Here is a 16,657-nt window from a genome sequence, read left to right on the forward strand (position 1 = left end):
CATCTCTCCAGCCCCACACGTTGCTTTTTCAAGCTAACACGACTGACACCTTTGCAATAAAGCCTTCTTCTTCCTCCTCCTCCTCCTCCTCCTCCTCCTCCTTCTTCTTTTTTAGATCTGTTTGAATGCAACGCAAGCGTTCTTTAAAAATTGTGTGTGTGCAGGCCCGGCCGCCCCGCGCCAGCACCGTCGCCGCCATGTCTTTCGGGGCCGGCGTGAGCGCCCTGCAGCGCCTGGGGGGCAGCCCAAGCTGGAGGCCGGCGTGGAGAGGACCAAGGTCTCGCAGGCAGCTGCAGAGCTTCAACAGCGCTGCATGCGGAGTGCCTGCAAGGGCGCCTGTGGATGGTGTCCCAGCTGGAAGTAACCCCTTCCGGAGCCCAGATCCTGTGCTTTACTCTGGAAACTGGGAAGAACTTTATTGAAGAATGCCTTCAAGCACCAAGTGATGAATGAATGCCTCCAAGTCTCAAGTAAACACACACACACACACGCACGCCCACTCATATGTGGACACCTGGGTCTCTTGCCTCTGCCAATGCACACCACATGCATACAACACTTATTTCATCTGTCCTTATGTGGGTACTGGGGAGATCGAACCCAGGCCATAGGCTTTACAAATAGGCATCTTTAATCACTAAGCCATTTCTTAGCTCCCATTCTTTCTTTATATTTTTTTTGTTAACTTTGTTTTCAATATAGGGTCTCACTCTAGCCCAGGCTATCCTGGAACTCACTCTGGAGCCCCAGGCTGGTCTCAAACTCACAGAGATCCCCCTGCCTCTGCCTTCCAAGTGCTGGGATTAAAGGCGTGCATCACATTTGGCCCACTGTTTCTTTATGTTGATGCCTTATAACATTTACTCTTGTGGGTCTTATGATGCTAGTAGGTATGTCCCCCGTATATTAGAATGATTTTTGAATCTATGTACTTTCCCCCATTATGTTTTAATAATTTTTTAAATATTTTCTTTATTTTTATTTATTTATTTGAGAGAGAGAAAGAGAATGGGAGCACCAGGGCTTCCAGCCACTGCAAACGAACTCCAGACACGTGTGTCACGTTGTGCATCTGGCTTACGTGGGTCCTGGGGAATCGAACCGAGGTCCTTTGACTTTGCAGGCAAGCGCCTTAACTGCTAAGCCACCCTCCAGCCCTGTTTTAATATTTTTTATTTATTTGCAAGGATAGAAAGAGAGACAGACAGACAATGAGTGCATCAGGGCCACTAGCTGCTGAAAATGAACTCCAGACGCAGGCCCTACTTTGTGCATCTGGCTTTAGGTGGGTACTGAGGAACCAAACTCAGGTCTTTAGGCTTTGGAGGCAAGCGCCTTAACCACTGAGCCATATCTCCACCCCTCTCATGTTTGTAAGCGTCACAAAGCAAGATGTTATCCGCGATTCCTTTTGTATTCCACACCTAGCTAACACTTCACTCTGCACAAATGAAACATGCGTCTTGGGGACATTAAGAGGCTCGCAAGGGAGTGAGGTGGGCCTGGAGCTGGGCCTTGGGTAAAAAGAAATGAACAGCACACGATGTGGCCGAGCGTTGGGTTTCTGGAGTGCTGAGCCCGCGGGACAAAGACGGCGCAAGGGTGGAGAAAAGGCTTCATTGTGTTTCTTTATGCGGCACAGCGCCGGCTCGCTGCGCTCGGGTCCCGGGTGCCCGTGCACCGCTCAGCTGCGCGGCCTGGCACGTCCCACCATTTATGATCAGCATGCTGTGTTCCAGGACAGAACAGATGTCTGCCCGGTGGTTTTTTTTGTTGTTGTTGTTTTTTTTGTTTTTTTGCTTAAAAATGATGGCAGGTCCCCAATGACTGAGATCCAATTTCACATTTTCTCAATTGCTGTGGCTAAGAAATTCAGTTTCGCTGGTTCTGAGGCCCACGCTCACCCTTGAGCAGGGAAGCTTGGCTTCTCAGATGAGGGATGTCCTGAGGTGGGACAGCTGACTGTCACAAGTACAGGTGGGATCGCCACCCAAAACTGCAGTTTCTTTCTCCCTCTCCCCGGCACCTTTGCCGATGTTATAAGCCCACTGCTGTGAGAATATCTGGCTGGCCTCAAACTCCCAATCCCCCTGCATCTACCCGTTCTGTTATTTCCTACTCCTGTGTACCGCTATTGCCAGCTTAAGAGAACATTCATATAAGACAATCTTTTTAATCTTTTTAATCTTTTTTTTTTTTTTTTTGAGCGAGACAGAAAGAGAATTGGTGCTCCAGGGTCTCAGCCACTGAAATTGTACTCCAGACGCTTGCGCCACCTAGTGGGCATATGCAACCTTACACTTGTCTCACCTTTGTGCATCTGGCTGACGTGGGATCTGGAGAGTCGAACGTGGGTCCTTAGGCTTTGTAGTCAAGTGCCTTACCTGCTGAGCCATCTCTCCAGCCCCATACTATCTTTTTACAAGTGTCTCTTTGGAAAGGGGAAGGGATTGAATACTACCATAGTTCTTTTAATAGTTTTGAAATTTTATTTATTACTTATTTATTATTTGTAAGCAGAGAGAGATGGAGAGAAGAGAGACAGACAGAGAGAATAGGTGGCCAAGGATAATTAGGAACCAACACCTAGTTTTTAGGCTTGCAGGCAAGTGCCTTAACCACTGAACCATCTCTCCAGCCCACTACTATAGTTCTTAGTGACCAACTAGATCTTTTCTTGCAACAGAGTGATTATGAAAATTGCTAAGGAAATAAAATGGGACTAGAGAGGAAAAATAGACTGGGAACTTGAAAAACTGCCCCACATCAAAGTGGTTCATCTCCATAGATTTTTTTTGTTTGTTTTTCTTTTATCTATTTAGAAGCAAGTTGGGGTGGGGGCCAGGGAAGGGGATCTTTTTGAGACAGAATCTCACTCTATAGCTCAGGCTGGCCCAGAACTCACTAAGTAGCTCTTGCTGGCCTTGGACTCACAGCAATTCTCCTGTTTCACCCTCCCAAGTCCTGGTATGTGAGCACCACACTTGGTTGAGTGGAAGATTTTTTAAAAATATTTTATTATTTATTTATTTATTTGGGAGACAGAGAGAGAGAGAGAGAGACAGAGAGACAGAGAGCAAGGGCATGCCAGGGCCTCCAGCCACTGAAAATGAACTCCAGATGCATGCGCCACCTTGTGCATCTGGCTTATGTGGGTCCTAGGGAATCAAACCTGGATCCTTAGGCTTTGCAAGCAAGCACCTTAACAGCTAAGTCATCTCTCCTGCCCAGAGTGGAGGATATTTTAAAAATATTTTACTTATTATTTATTTTCAAGCAGAGGGAGAGACAGAGACAGAGATGAGGGCATTCGGGGACTCCATAGGGGGGTGGGGGCAGGGATCCCAGCATATCTGGCTCAATGGGACCACATGGGATGAGCAGTTACTTAGCAACCATCACAGACATTCTTGAGAGTTCTGGAAACCTGGAAGGTCGTACTGACCTTCCCAGTTGAATACGAGCCCTGCTGGTGTGATGCGCGAGATATTTAATGGTATGTCTCTGGTTCTTTCTTCCTTCACCTGTCAGACGGATAGGCTACGATACGGGATTAAGTGCTAAAAATCATACTTGTTGTCTGCCGTGTTTGAAGCTCTGTGCTGGGTTGAGATTCACACACACAGAGACTCTGTCCTCCAGAGGTTTCTAATTAGATGCAGCCCTGGAGAGAAGACACAGACATAAGTAATTCTAATAACAAGAAGAAAATGTTACAGAACAGGAGCAGAGACAGCTGATGGGAGAGTTATGTCTGCTGTGGAGGCTAAACGTCATCGATCTGGGAAAGCTTTGAGAGCAGTTGTAGCCGTCACCTGGACACATGAGTGATATTTAAAAACTCACTGCTAAACTGGAGGATGAGATTGAACAAATGCTCACTGTATAGGCCCTCCAGATCTACAAGTCAGAGGGTATTTTTGGTTTGCTTGTTTGTTTTGTTTTTCAAGATAGGGTTTCACTCTAACCCAGGCTGACCTGGAATTCCCTCTGTAGTCTCAGGATGGTTTTGAACCCATGGCAATCCTCTTACCACTGGCTCCCAAGTGCTGGGATTAAAATCTCCCATCTTAAAACTCTGAATTTTTTATTTCTGGGCTCTTTATTGTTGTAATTCTTACATCCAATATCTTTAAATTAGAAGAGATGACTCAGTGGTTAAAGGTGCTTGCTTGCAAAGCCAAGACTCTATTCTCCAGGACCCATAAGCAGCACAAAGTGGTGCATGCATGTGAAGTTTGTTTGCATTGGCACGAGGCCATTATCAGCCTGTTAGGATTACAGAAGCCTGCCATGGGGAGTTTGATTCTGTTTGACCTCCTTGCTACCAGCAACCTGCTAAGGGCTAGTGAAGGGTAGCCTGGACAAGGCACACGTCTAGCAGTTTCCCTCTCAGGCAGTTCCTAAGACCATTTCAGGGACTGGGGAGATGGTGCAATGGTTAAAGACGCTTGCAACCAAGTGGCTCCAAGTTTGATTCCTCAGAACCCATGTAAATCCAGACCCAAAAAGTGGTGCATCTGTCTGATGTTCATTTGCAATGGCAAAAAGCCCTTGCACACCCATGCATGCACACACATACGCACACACACGTGTGCATAAACAAAAATATTTTTAAACATGGGCTAAAGAGATGGCTTAGTGGTTAGGCACTTGCCTGTGAAACCTAGGGACCAAGGTTCCAGGCTCAATTCTCCAGAACCCACATAAGCCAGATACACAAGGTAGTGCATGAGTCTGGAGTTTGTGTGCAGTGGTTGAAGGCTCTGGTGTTATCTCCTTCCCCCTTTTCTATCTGCCTCTCTCTCAAATGAATAAAAAAGACATTTTAAGGGCTGGAGAGATGGCTTAGTGGTTAAGCGCTTGCCTGTGAAGCCTAAGGACCCCGGTTCGAGGCTCGGTTCCCCAGGTCCCACGTTAGCCAGATGCACAAGGGGGCGCACGCGTCTGGAGTTCGTTTGCAGAGGCTGGAAGCCCTGGTGCGCCCATTCTCTCTCTCTCCCTCTACCTGTCTTTCTCTCTGTGTCTGTCGCTCTCAAATAAATAAATAAAAATTTTTTTAAAAAAGACATTTTAAAAAGCCACAAAATAAAACCATTTCAGGCTGATGTGTTTGAATGTTCACAAGACTGGCAGGGCCTGAGCTGATAGATAACTGGTTCATGTTACAAGTTTCTGGCAAGTCTTAAATGGCACACGGTTGGCATCCCACCTGCTGGAGAGGATTCCGCTGTGACAGACAGGAAACGGGCTGGCGTGTGGAGCTCCCAAACTTCCGGGTCTGCAGGGAACATTGCTGCTGGTGAGAAGTCTTGATCAACTTCCGGGCCATTTCTGAAACACTCTAGTTAAACTTCTAGTGTGTAGCTTTCTGTAAAATTCTCCATGAGGAATCGAAAGTTCCTTTCAAGCTCCTGGTCAAGAAAGGGCAGAGCGCGTGGGAGATGCTGGCACAGTGGGACCAGAGAAGAACGTCTTGGTTAACAGTGACCAACTTTCCTCTTTTCTTTTTCTTTTCCATTTTTTTAACAACTTCCATGATTGTAAACAATATCCCATGGTAATGCCCTCCCTCCCCCCACTTTCCCCTTTGCAACTCCACTCTCCATCGTATCCCCTCCCCCTCGCAATCAGTCTCTCTTTTATTTTGATGTCATGATCTTTTCCTCCTCTTATGATGGTCTTGTGTAGGTAGTGTCAGGCACTGTGAGGTCATGGATATCCAGGCCATTTTGTGTCTGGAGGGAGCACATTGTAAGGAGTCCTACCCTTCCTTTGGCTCTTACATTCTTTCCGCCACCTCTTCCGCATTAGACCCTGAGCCTTGGAAGATGTGATAGAGATATACTCAGTATTCCAGTCACTTCTTTCCAGCACCATGATGCCTTCTGAGTCATCCCAAGGTCACTGCCATCTGAAAAGAGAAGGTTCTCTAACTAAAAGTGAGAGTAGCATTAATATATGAGTATGAACATTAAGAGAAGGGCTTACTGGGCAGTTTGATAAGCACAGTAAATACATTTAGCCAGACAGCAGCAGACCTTACACCCCTAGTGCTCATGACTACCCCTGTTGTAAGTTTTCAGTATCAGGGATGTGTTCCCTCCCAGGGAGCAGGCCTCCAGTCCAATTAGAGGGCAGTTGGTTTCCACCATGACAGATGTGCCACTATTGCACCCATTGGCTCATTTGGCCTGGCTGGCCAAATATAAGGCTTGCAGTGTCCACTGTTGAGTATTTTCACTGGTGATTTCTCTCTCTCCCATTGAACTGCATGTAGCATGTCTTCTTCCAGCTTTCTGTCAGCTGGTCTACATGGAGGAGGTTATCAGTTCAGTTCCAGCAGGATTTTTCAGTGGCCTTGCAGCCCAAGTATGTGGAGTCTTCAGCAATAGGGTCTTACCATCTATTCCTGGTGGGAAACAAAGGGCCTTGGCAATGGCCTATAATTTGGGGAGGGGGGCATCAAGGACCTCCCTGGCCAACAACTCACTGGAAGGTATCCCATCCCTGGCACTGAAAATTTAACTTTCCTCTTTTTTATCCTTTTTTTGAAAAAATATTGGGATGGAGAGATGGCAGTTGCTGGCAAAGCCAAAAGACCTAGATTCTATTCCCCAGAACCCACATAAGATGCACAAGGTGGCACAAGCATTTGGAGTTTGTTTGCACTGGCTAGAGGCCTTGGTGTGCCCATTCACTCATTCTTTCTCTCTCTCAAATAAACAAATAGATTTAAAAACTAGTTTATTCATTTATTTGCAAGCATAGAAAAAAGAGGGACAGTGAGAATGGATACACCAGGACCTCTGGCTGCTGCAACTGAACTCCAGACACATGTGCCACTTTATGCATCTGGCTTTATGTGGGTACAAGGGAGTCAAACCTGGGTCCTTAGGCTTTGCAGGCAAAGGCCTTAATCTCAGAGCCATCTCTCCAGCCCCTTTCTTTAAAATCCTTTTTTATTTTGTGACAAATACACCAGCCCATCATATACCTTGCAAGATCAATGAACGGAGGGAAGCTTGATGATGTTCCTCTCCGTCGGAGAGGAAGTTGGTAAAGATGTCTGTCATTCTGAATCCTACAGTACAACATGAGCTGATGGGGCAGTGAACGAGTTCTTCGATCTCATGGAGGAGGCACAGAAGTAGATTTTCATAGCTGAAAATGACTAAGGGTAGGTCACGGCTTCCTTCTCTCGGTGGTCCTGCTTGAGGCTTTTCTAGCTGTGCACACAAACCCTAAGAAGGCCCCTCTAACGAAACGGTATACCATGGGTAACACGACTTCCCTCAGCTTTTAAAAATTTATTTATTGGGGCCAGAGACATGGCTTAGCAGTTAAGGCACTCGCCTGCAAAGGCTAAGGATCTAAGTTCGACTCCTCAGACACCATGTAAGACAGAGGCACAAGGTGGCTCATGTGTCTAGAGTTTGTAGTGGCTGGAGGCCCTGACGTACCCATGCTCTATCTGCCTCCTCTCTCTCTCTCTCTCTCTCTCTTTTGTTCATTTTTTATTTATTTATTTGAGAGCAATAGACACAGAGAGAAAGGCAGAGAGAGAGAGAGAGGAGGCAGATAGAGAACGGACGCACCAGGGCTTCCAGACACTGCAAACGAACTCCAGATGCATGCGCCCCCTTATGCATCTGGCTTACATGGGTCCTGGGGAATTGAGCCTCAAACTGGGGCCCTTAGGCTTCACAGGCAAGTGCTTAACTGCTAAGCCATCTCTCCAACCCCTCTCTCTCTTAAATAAGTAAATAAAATAAAAATTTATTTATTTATTTTGAGAGAGAGACACAGAGAGTAAATACAGGCATTCCAGGATCTCTAGCCACTGCAAATGAGCTACAGACATGTGCACCACTTAGTGTATCCAGCTTTACATGGGCACTGGGGCCTCGAACTCTGGTCTTTAGGCTTTGCAGGCAAGAGTCTTAACTGCTAAGGCACCTCTCCAGCCCTTCTTTTAGTTTTAATCCTTCCAATGCCAGATGTTCCCTTAGTTTTAAATTGCTGCCATGCATACCGAAAGTATGCATAAGCTAGCTGGGATATTTGTGATATTTTTAAACAGGTACCCAAATACCTAGGTGGAATAACTTGTTCCTTCAAAAATATTCAGACAACAAAAAATATAAAACCTATTTCATTACTAAGTAGCAATTCAATTAGCTTTCTTTTTTTTAAGTTTTAAGACATGGAATTGGAGTTCCATTTATTTATTTATTTGAAAGAGAAAAAGGGAGATCGAAAGAGAGAGAGAGAATGGGCGCACCAGGGCCTCCAGCCACTGCAAACGAACTCCAGATGTGTGCACCCCCTTGTGCAGCTGGCTAACATGGGTCCTGGGGAATCAAACCTGGGTCCTTTGGCATTGCAGGCAAATGCTTTAACCACTAAGCCATCCCTTCAGCTCCCAATGAGCTTTCTTTTTAAAACGTAGCCAAGAGTCGGGAAATGTTGAAATTTAATAGAAGCAGATTATCATGGAGGAGGTGATCACTGATGCCTTCAGGGAGTTTTGCAAGATTCCAACACTAGTTTCAGACCAAACTTTAAGACCAATGACCCCTGATTCACAGTCTAGTTCTATTTATGCAGCTTCCTGGTGTGGTGTCTGATTCATTTGTGCCTCACTGAAGGAGGAGAGGGAGTCATTAGTCATTTTTGCCCAAGGTCCACTCAAGTCTGATGTCATAAAAGCAGAACCAGGGAATCATATGTTACTTTATGATAGTACCCATATGACCACTAGGGCCTTAATAGCCAAGTGGAACTTTAAAGGATTATTTCTTCTACTGGGAAATAGAAAAATGGAGGAGCAAATTGACTTACATGCATTAGGAGCAGTGTTTCTAAATTCACTTATCTGCAGCATTGTGGGGCTGGAGAGCTGGCTTAGTGGTTAAGGCACTCGCCTGCAAAACCAAAGAACCCAGGTTTGATACCCCAGTACCTACATAAAGCCAATGCACAAGGTGGCACATACATCTGGAGGTCATTTGCAGCTGGAGCTTGCATGTCCATCATCTCTCTCTCTATCTATCTCTTTCTCTCTCTCAAATAAATAAGTAAATAAATATATATATATTTTTTGAAAGCAGAGAGAGATAGAAGAGAGACAGATAGAGAGAGAACGGGCGCGCCAGGGCCTCCAGCCACCACAAACAAACTCCAGACGCATGTGCCCCTTGTGCAATTGCCTTGTGTGGGTCCTGGGGAATTGAACCTGGGTCCTTTGGCTTCACAGGCAAACAACTTAACTGCTAAGCCATCTCTCCAGCCCAAAATTAATTTTAAAAAGGCCAATGCATCAGACAATAATGAAATATGTGTATGCTAGGGGTGTGAGGCTGGACCAGCTCTTGTAAGTGCCGTCATACTTTTTGTCAGATGGCTTTGAACATGGGTAGAAGGGCCACATCTTCGGGAGTTCTCAGATAGTCATACAGACGCCTGTACAAGTGTGAGTCAAAGTAATATTTCTGTACATTACTAACACCTTAGCACTGGAAGAAATGTTAAAGTCCCACCCACCTTCCTTATCAAGGTAGATGTCCCGCGATGGTGCCTCTAGAAATTTCTTACCACTTGAGATGACTTCATCCCTCCTGGGCTGCGACTTGGTGTTCATTAACGTCTTCAAAAAACATCCATCTTTCTTCTTGGTTCTAATTATTTCCTTTCTTGAATTTTGTTTTTCAAAGTAGGGTCTCACTCTAGCCCAGAATGACCTGGAACTCACTGTCACTGTCTCCTGTGCCCTTCAATTTATTTATATATATATATTATATATTTATATATTTATATATATATATTTTATTTATTTAATTTGCAGGGAGAGAGAAGAAACAGTTGCACAGGGCTTCCTGCCACTGCAAATGAATTTTGGATGTATGCGCCACTTTCTTATCTTTATTTTATTTTTATTTATTGATTAGAAAGAGAGAGAAAGGATGAACACGCCAGGGCCTCACGCCAGGGCTCCAGGCTGGCCTCAAACTCACAGCAATCCTCCTACCTCAACCTCCTGGGTACTGGGATTAAAGGTGTGCACATCATGTCAGCAACCTTACATTAATATTGTCCCTTCTGGGTCTCCTTCTTTCAATTGGATTCTTTTCTTCTAGGAAGTCTTCTTTCTACTGTCCTCCACCTTCAGGTTAGCTTAACTCAGTAACAAACAGCAGTGTTGAGAAGACGCATACCCGGCTGGTGCTATAAGACCAGAGAAAAGCAAGCCTTAGGACGGTCTAGTAACATTTCCAAAGCAGCAGGTGATCCAGTGTGTGCTGAGGCAGACGGAATATGAACAAAATGCCCCCAGGCAAAGATGCTAAATCCACTGACGAATGAGACAGATTTACTGAATTAAAAGTGAGGGAAAGCCCTCCAGTAAAATGACCGGGGTCCCTTTTTTGTGAAGGGTTAAGCTAGAAAACACTTTTGCAATCTTCCCTTTCTTTCTTCCTCTCCCTCCCTCCCCGTCTCCTCCCTACCCTTGCTCTCTCTCTCCCTCTCTCCCTTCCTCTGTTTGTTTTGCAAGTTTCCAATGTGTCCTCAGCCTGCTATTAGATTCTAACCACGCCAGTTTAATCAGCTTTCCAGAAACTTGTTTGCAAACTTTCTCTCACTGGCCCATTTATTACTTCTGTTCCTCGTGTGTTGAAATACGGCCATCTTGCTAGACTTGGTTCAAAGTTCATGTCATGGGGAGACACTTCCAAAGCCGCTCCCCCACCGCCATAGAGGATATGCTGGCCTCCCTCCTGAGTACACGGCCGCGCCCAGCTAGACGTCTTATTTTTATTTATTATGGAGGGGTGGAGGATGGGCCTGCCAGGGCTTCTAGCCACTACAAAGGAACACTAGATGGATACATGCTACCATGGACATCTGGCTTACATGGGTTCTGGGGAATCAAACCTGGGTCTTTAGACTTCGCAGACAAGCGCCTTAACCATTCAGCAATCTCTCCAGCCCAGTCTGTAGAAACTTTAAGGAGGTGGACTCTTGTTGGAGGAAGTGGGTCACTGAAGGAGGGGGAGAGCTTGAAGTTTGACAGCCCTCTGCTGCACTTCCTGTCGGGTCTTGGCTTCCTGCTCTGCTGAGACGACATCAAGTGGCCCATCTCTTCCACCACCCTGCGAGCTGCTAGGTTGCCATGGCTTCCCCACCATAATGGTCCCTGTGCACCCTCAAGTTGTAAGGCATAACACGTCACATCTCTCATCCTTCAAGGTATTTGGTTCCAGGGATGAGAACAATGACGAATACATTGCCCTTTGTCTCCTGTGCCCTTCAATTTATAAAGACATATATACATATATATTTAATTTGCAGGGAGAGAGAAGAAACGGTTGCACAGGGCTTCCTGGCACTGCAAATGAACTTTGGATGTATGCGCCACTTTCTTATCTTTATTTTATTTTCATTTATTGATTAGAGAGAGAAAGAAAGGATGGACACACCAGGGCCTCTAGCCACTGTGAACAAACTCCAGATGCATGCACCACCTTCTGCATCTGGCTTACGTGGGTCCTGAGGAATCGAACCTGGATCCTTAGGCTTCGCAGGCAAGCACCTTAACCACTAAGCCATCTCTCCAGCCCATGCACCACTTGTTGCATCTGGCTTTATGTGCATGCTGGGTCATTGAACCTGAACCATCAGGCTTTGTGAGCACGTGCTTTTAACGGCTGAGCCATCCCTCCAGGGCCTTTATTAAGATCTCACATCAAATCTTTCCACTGACAAAGAGGGCCCAGCCCACCTCGCTCTTCTGGCGGCTCAGGAAAAGCACAGCTGAGTCTCCGGCGCTCATGTGCTCCGTTAACGACAGAGATGGGAACAGTCTGGGGTGGCAGATCAGAGTGATAACAGCAATGTTATTTCTTTTGATTTCCCCAGTGCTTGTGCGCGCTGAGCAAAATTGCTGAAGGGGACCTCTCCAGCTTGAAGTAATAACACTTTGGTACCATGCTGGATGACAGAACCATGATTAATAAATGGGACAGGGAACAAGCACAGCACATGGAGGCATTGCTTTCATTATTATTATTTTATTTTGGGTTTTTTTTTGTTTTTTTTTTTTGAGGTAGGGTCTCATTCTTGCCTAGGCTGACCTGGAATTCACTCTGTAGTCTCAGGCTGGCCTCCAGCTCACGCTGGTCCTCCTACCTCTGCCTCCTGAGTGCTGGGGTGAAAGGCGTGCGCCACCACGCCCAGCCAGCTTTTATTCTCTATAATAACCTGATGGGCAGAACATCTGTACTTGGGTGGCTGAGGGCAAAGCAGAAGGCTTCCAATTAGAACACCCGCCCGCGGCACCCAGGGTTACATCTGTGTGTGCAAATGGATGTTAGGGATATTCAAGCAGGGAATGAGATTAGAGATCTGGAGTGAGTCCCAGTTTTTATTTAACTCTCATAGAGAGTTTCCAATTAGCCGGTGACACTGTTTGAGAAGCCTACTGTTCAGAGAGAATCTATCTGAAAAGTCGTCTTCCTCGGTAGGATAATCGCTCCCTCCAGGCCGGCAGGCATTGCAAGCAAGCGTCTTCAACAGCTGAGCCTCCTCCTCAGCCCCTTGGATAGGGTTCAGATGAAGACAGATGAAGAGGCTCAAATGTCTCAGGAAAGTCACTCTGTCGCTGTCTTCTCTGTCCATCCGTCTCTCTCTTTTCAGTCTAACTGGGTAATTAGCTCTCAGAGCTTTCTCAGCAGCCTCTGGGTAGGGGGGCACTTGGGTGCCAAGCCCTGCTCAGCAAAGATCAGCTCACGCTCAGCCCTCCTCCTCTAGCCCACTGGTCTTCCTCTCGCACTTTTCCTTTAGTTGCTACAATATAGTTCCATGAAAACGGTTCTTTTTAAAGTATTTTACTTGTTTATTTATTTGAGAGAGAGGCAGAAAGAAAATGGACATGCCAGGGTTGCCGGCCACTGCAAGTGAATTCCAGACACACCTTCTTGTGCATCTGGCTTATGTGGGTACTAGGGAATCAAACCCGGGTCCTTAAACGTTGCAGGCAAGTGCCTTAACTGCTAAGCCATCTCTCCAGCTTGAAAGTGGTTTGATTTTTCTGTTTAGAATTTTTTCCTCTAACCTCAGTAAATTCCAATTCTTCCAGAGTGAAACTGACACATGAATCGGTCTACATTATTTTTTCCATCCAAGAAGTTGAAGAAAATGGAAATCTATGAACAATCCCCACATTCTCTAAACATGATTACAGATTACTTATTTTTGTTTTGTAAGTGATGTATAAAAAAATCCCCTGGGGGCTCTTTTCTTTGTTGAAAATCATATTTTTTGTTTTCATTTTGCCCATCTGAATCTTTGGTGTCCTGGTACTGTGGAGGGCATCTTACTTGCTGGTTAGGAGCCAGTAGGACCTTGCATGGGTCAGTTATAAAAGCATCAAGAAGACTATGTTGAGGGGCTGGGAAGGGAAGCAAAATGTGTTGGTTTGAAAACCCATAATAGTGGCAGGGTGGGGAGGCATTGCCCCCTCCCCCGTGCACACAGAGACTGATGCATTCATGACCCCCCTTGGTGAATACCAATAATCCCACTGAGGAGGGCCCCTAGTGGAATGGGGAGAGGGAGAAAGGACAGCCCAAGGGGAATATGGCCAACATGCAATTTGTTCATACAGTAAAGTTCATAATTAAATTTTTCTGAGGTAAGGTCTCACTCTATGTAGTCTCAGGGTGGCCTTGAAGTCACAGCCATCCCCTTACCTCTGCCCCGAGTGCTGGGATTAAAGGCGTACACCACCTCATCCATCTTATTGTATGGTTTTAAATTGAGCAATGACCTAATCAGTTGGTTAATTTGGAAAGGTCCATCCGGGACTGAGGATGTAGCTCAGTTGGTCCAGGGAGTGCCAAACATGCCTGTAGCCCTGGATTCCATCTCTAGCACCACATCAACTGGACGTGGTAGTATGCGGCTGCAATACCAGCTCTTAGGAGACGAAGGCAGAAGGACCAGTTCAAGGCCATCCTAAGCTACAGAGTGGATTTGAGACTGGCCTTGAACTATATGAGGCCTCATGTCAAAAAAAGGGTGGGGTTGGAAAAATGGCTTACCAGTTAAGTTGCTTGCCTGCAAAGCCAAAGGACCACGGTTCAATTCCCCAGGACCTACGTAAACCAGATACACAAGATGGTACATGCCTCTGGAGTTTGGTTGCAGTGACTGTAGGCCCTGGTATGTCCATTCTCTCTCTCTCTCTCTCTACACACACACACACACACACACACACACACACACACACACACACGTCTGCCTCTCTCATAAATAAATAAAGAAATAAAAATGACTGGAGAGATGGCTTAGCAGTTAAGGTGTTTGCCTGCGAAGCCTAAGGACCCAGATTCAATTCCCCAGGATCCACGTAAGCCAGATGCACAAGGTGGCGTATGTGTCTGGAGTTCATTCGCAGTGGCTGGAGACCCTGGCATGTGCTCATTCATATCCCCCCTCTCTTAAATAAATAAACAAAATATTTAATAAATAAGTGTGCAAAAAAAGCAAAACAACATAAGGGTTGGAGAGATGGCTCAGCAGTTAAGGCACCTTGTCTGCAAAGCTTAATGACCCGGGTTCCGTTTTCCAGTACCCACATAAATCCAGTTACACAGAGTGGTACACGAATCTGGAGTTCATTTGCAGTGGCTGGAGGCCCTGGCATGGCTATTCTCTTACTCTCTCTCTGTCTCCTTGCAAGTAAATAAAACATTTTTTAAAAAATTAAAACAAAACAAAACAGGGCTAGAGGGATGGCTTAGTGGTTAAGGTGTTTGCCTGCAAAGCCTAGGGACCCTGGTTCAATTTCCCAGGACCCACATAAGCCAGATGCACAAGGGGGCACACGCATCTGGAGTTCGTTTGCAGTGGCTGGAGGCCCTGGCGTGCCCATTCTCTCTCTCTCTCTCCCTTTCCCTCTTTCTCTGTCAAATAAATAAAAAAATAGTTTTTAAAAATTTTTAAAAAAACAAAGATAGGAAAGACGACTGTGGGTAGTTGTGTGGAAGGTTGGAGGGCCTCCTGAAGAGGAGGAGATGGAGGGGAGAAGTTGGGGCATCAGAGGAACAGAGGGGAGGGTGCCACACAGGTTCTTACAGAACTTCCTCCGCGAAGATGAGTTGGCCTGATGACTCAGAAGGACGTCGAAGTGTGAAGAGTTCATTCAGGTGACCTCTTTCACCCTGTGGTGTTATTTCTGAGCCCCGAGTCTGGAATTGAGAGAGAGAGAGAGAAGCCAGACCTCACAAAAGCCCCCGCTGGATTCCAGAGTGGAGCTGGCGCGGGGCGGGGGGGGGGGGTTGTTGGGTGTGCGGGCAGCATGCCAACTGCCATGCTCTCTCTCTCAATCTCTTCTGAGCAAAGCTGGCCAAAGACCAAAAGAACCATCCTTCTGCAAAAGAAGTAAATAAATGACAAGGGGCAGAGTTTCAGATGAACCAGCCTCTCATGGGTTGACTGTTGCTCTTCATTCTTATCCGCGTGAGGGGAGAAAAAGGACTGCGCATGCCAGAAGAGACATTCGTGGATAGTCCTGGTCTCGACCATGACTGCTAATGTGGAGCTTCTTAGATACATGTGTTCATTAATGTCGCCTGTTTTCTCTTTGTTCTCTCTCTCTCTCTCTCTGTTGTATGTACTGCGTGTGTGTGTGTGTGTGTGTGTGTGTGTGTCGACATGTACACCCTGTGCACACATGTACGGAGGCCCAGAGGGAGCTGTCTGGTGTCCTCTATGGCTCTTCCACTTTTGTTTCCCTGGCACAGAGTTTCTTCTTACTGAACCTGAAGTCTCCTTTCTCTCAGATAGTCAGGCTGACCAGTGTGTCCCAGTGATCCTCCTGTCTCTGCCTATTCAGCTGGGATTACAGGCATCTGTGTCCATGCCTGGATTTTTGTTGTTGTTGTTAATTTTTTAGAGGGGGGGCTGCGGGGAGAGACAGAGGGAGAGAGAGACTTAGTGCACCAGGGCTTCAGCCACTGCAATTGAACTCCAGACACTCACGTCACCTAGTGGTCATGTGCAACCTTGCACTTGCCTTACCTTTGGGCGTCTGGCTTACATGGGGTCTGGAGAGTCAAACATGAGTCCTTAAGCTTCACAGGCAAGCGCCTTAACCACGAAGCCATCACTCCAGCCTCATGTCTGCCTCTTTATGTGAGTGCTTGGGACTGAACTCAGGGTCTCATGCTTGCCTAATGAGTACGCTTACCCACTGAGCCATCTCCATAGCTTCTGCCTGGTTTTCATTTTTCTGATCATCCCGTTAAGATATTTCTGTCAGGGCTGGGGAGATGGCACAGTGGCCAAAGGCACTTGCTTGCAAAGCCTGGTGGCCTGGGTTTGATTTCCCAGTACCCACGTAAAGCCAGATGCTGAAAGTGGCCCATGCATCTAGAGTTTGTTTGCAATGGCTAAGAGACCCTGGCATGCCCATTCCTTCTCTTTCTCATTTTCTCTCTCTCCTTTCTCTATCATTGCTTGCAAACAAATAAATAAAATGCTTTTATGCAAGAGAGAGAGAATTGGTGGGCCAGGCCCTTCAGCCGTTCTATTCGGGTTCCAGACACATGCGGCACCCTGTACACGTGTGACCCCGTGTGCCTGCGTCTCCTTG

This window comes from Jaculus jaculus, chromosome 13 (genome assembly GCF_020740685.1).
Source record: "Jaculus jaculus isolate mJacJac1 chromosome 13, mJacJac1.mat.Y.cur, whole genome shotgun sequence".
Classification (NCBI taxonomy): domain Eukaryota; kingdom Metazoa; phylum Chordata; class Mammalia; order Rodentia; family Dipodidae; genus Jaculus; species Jaculus jaculus.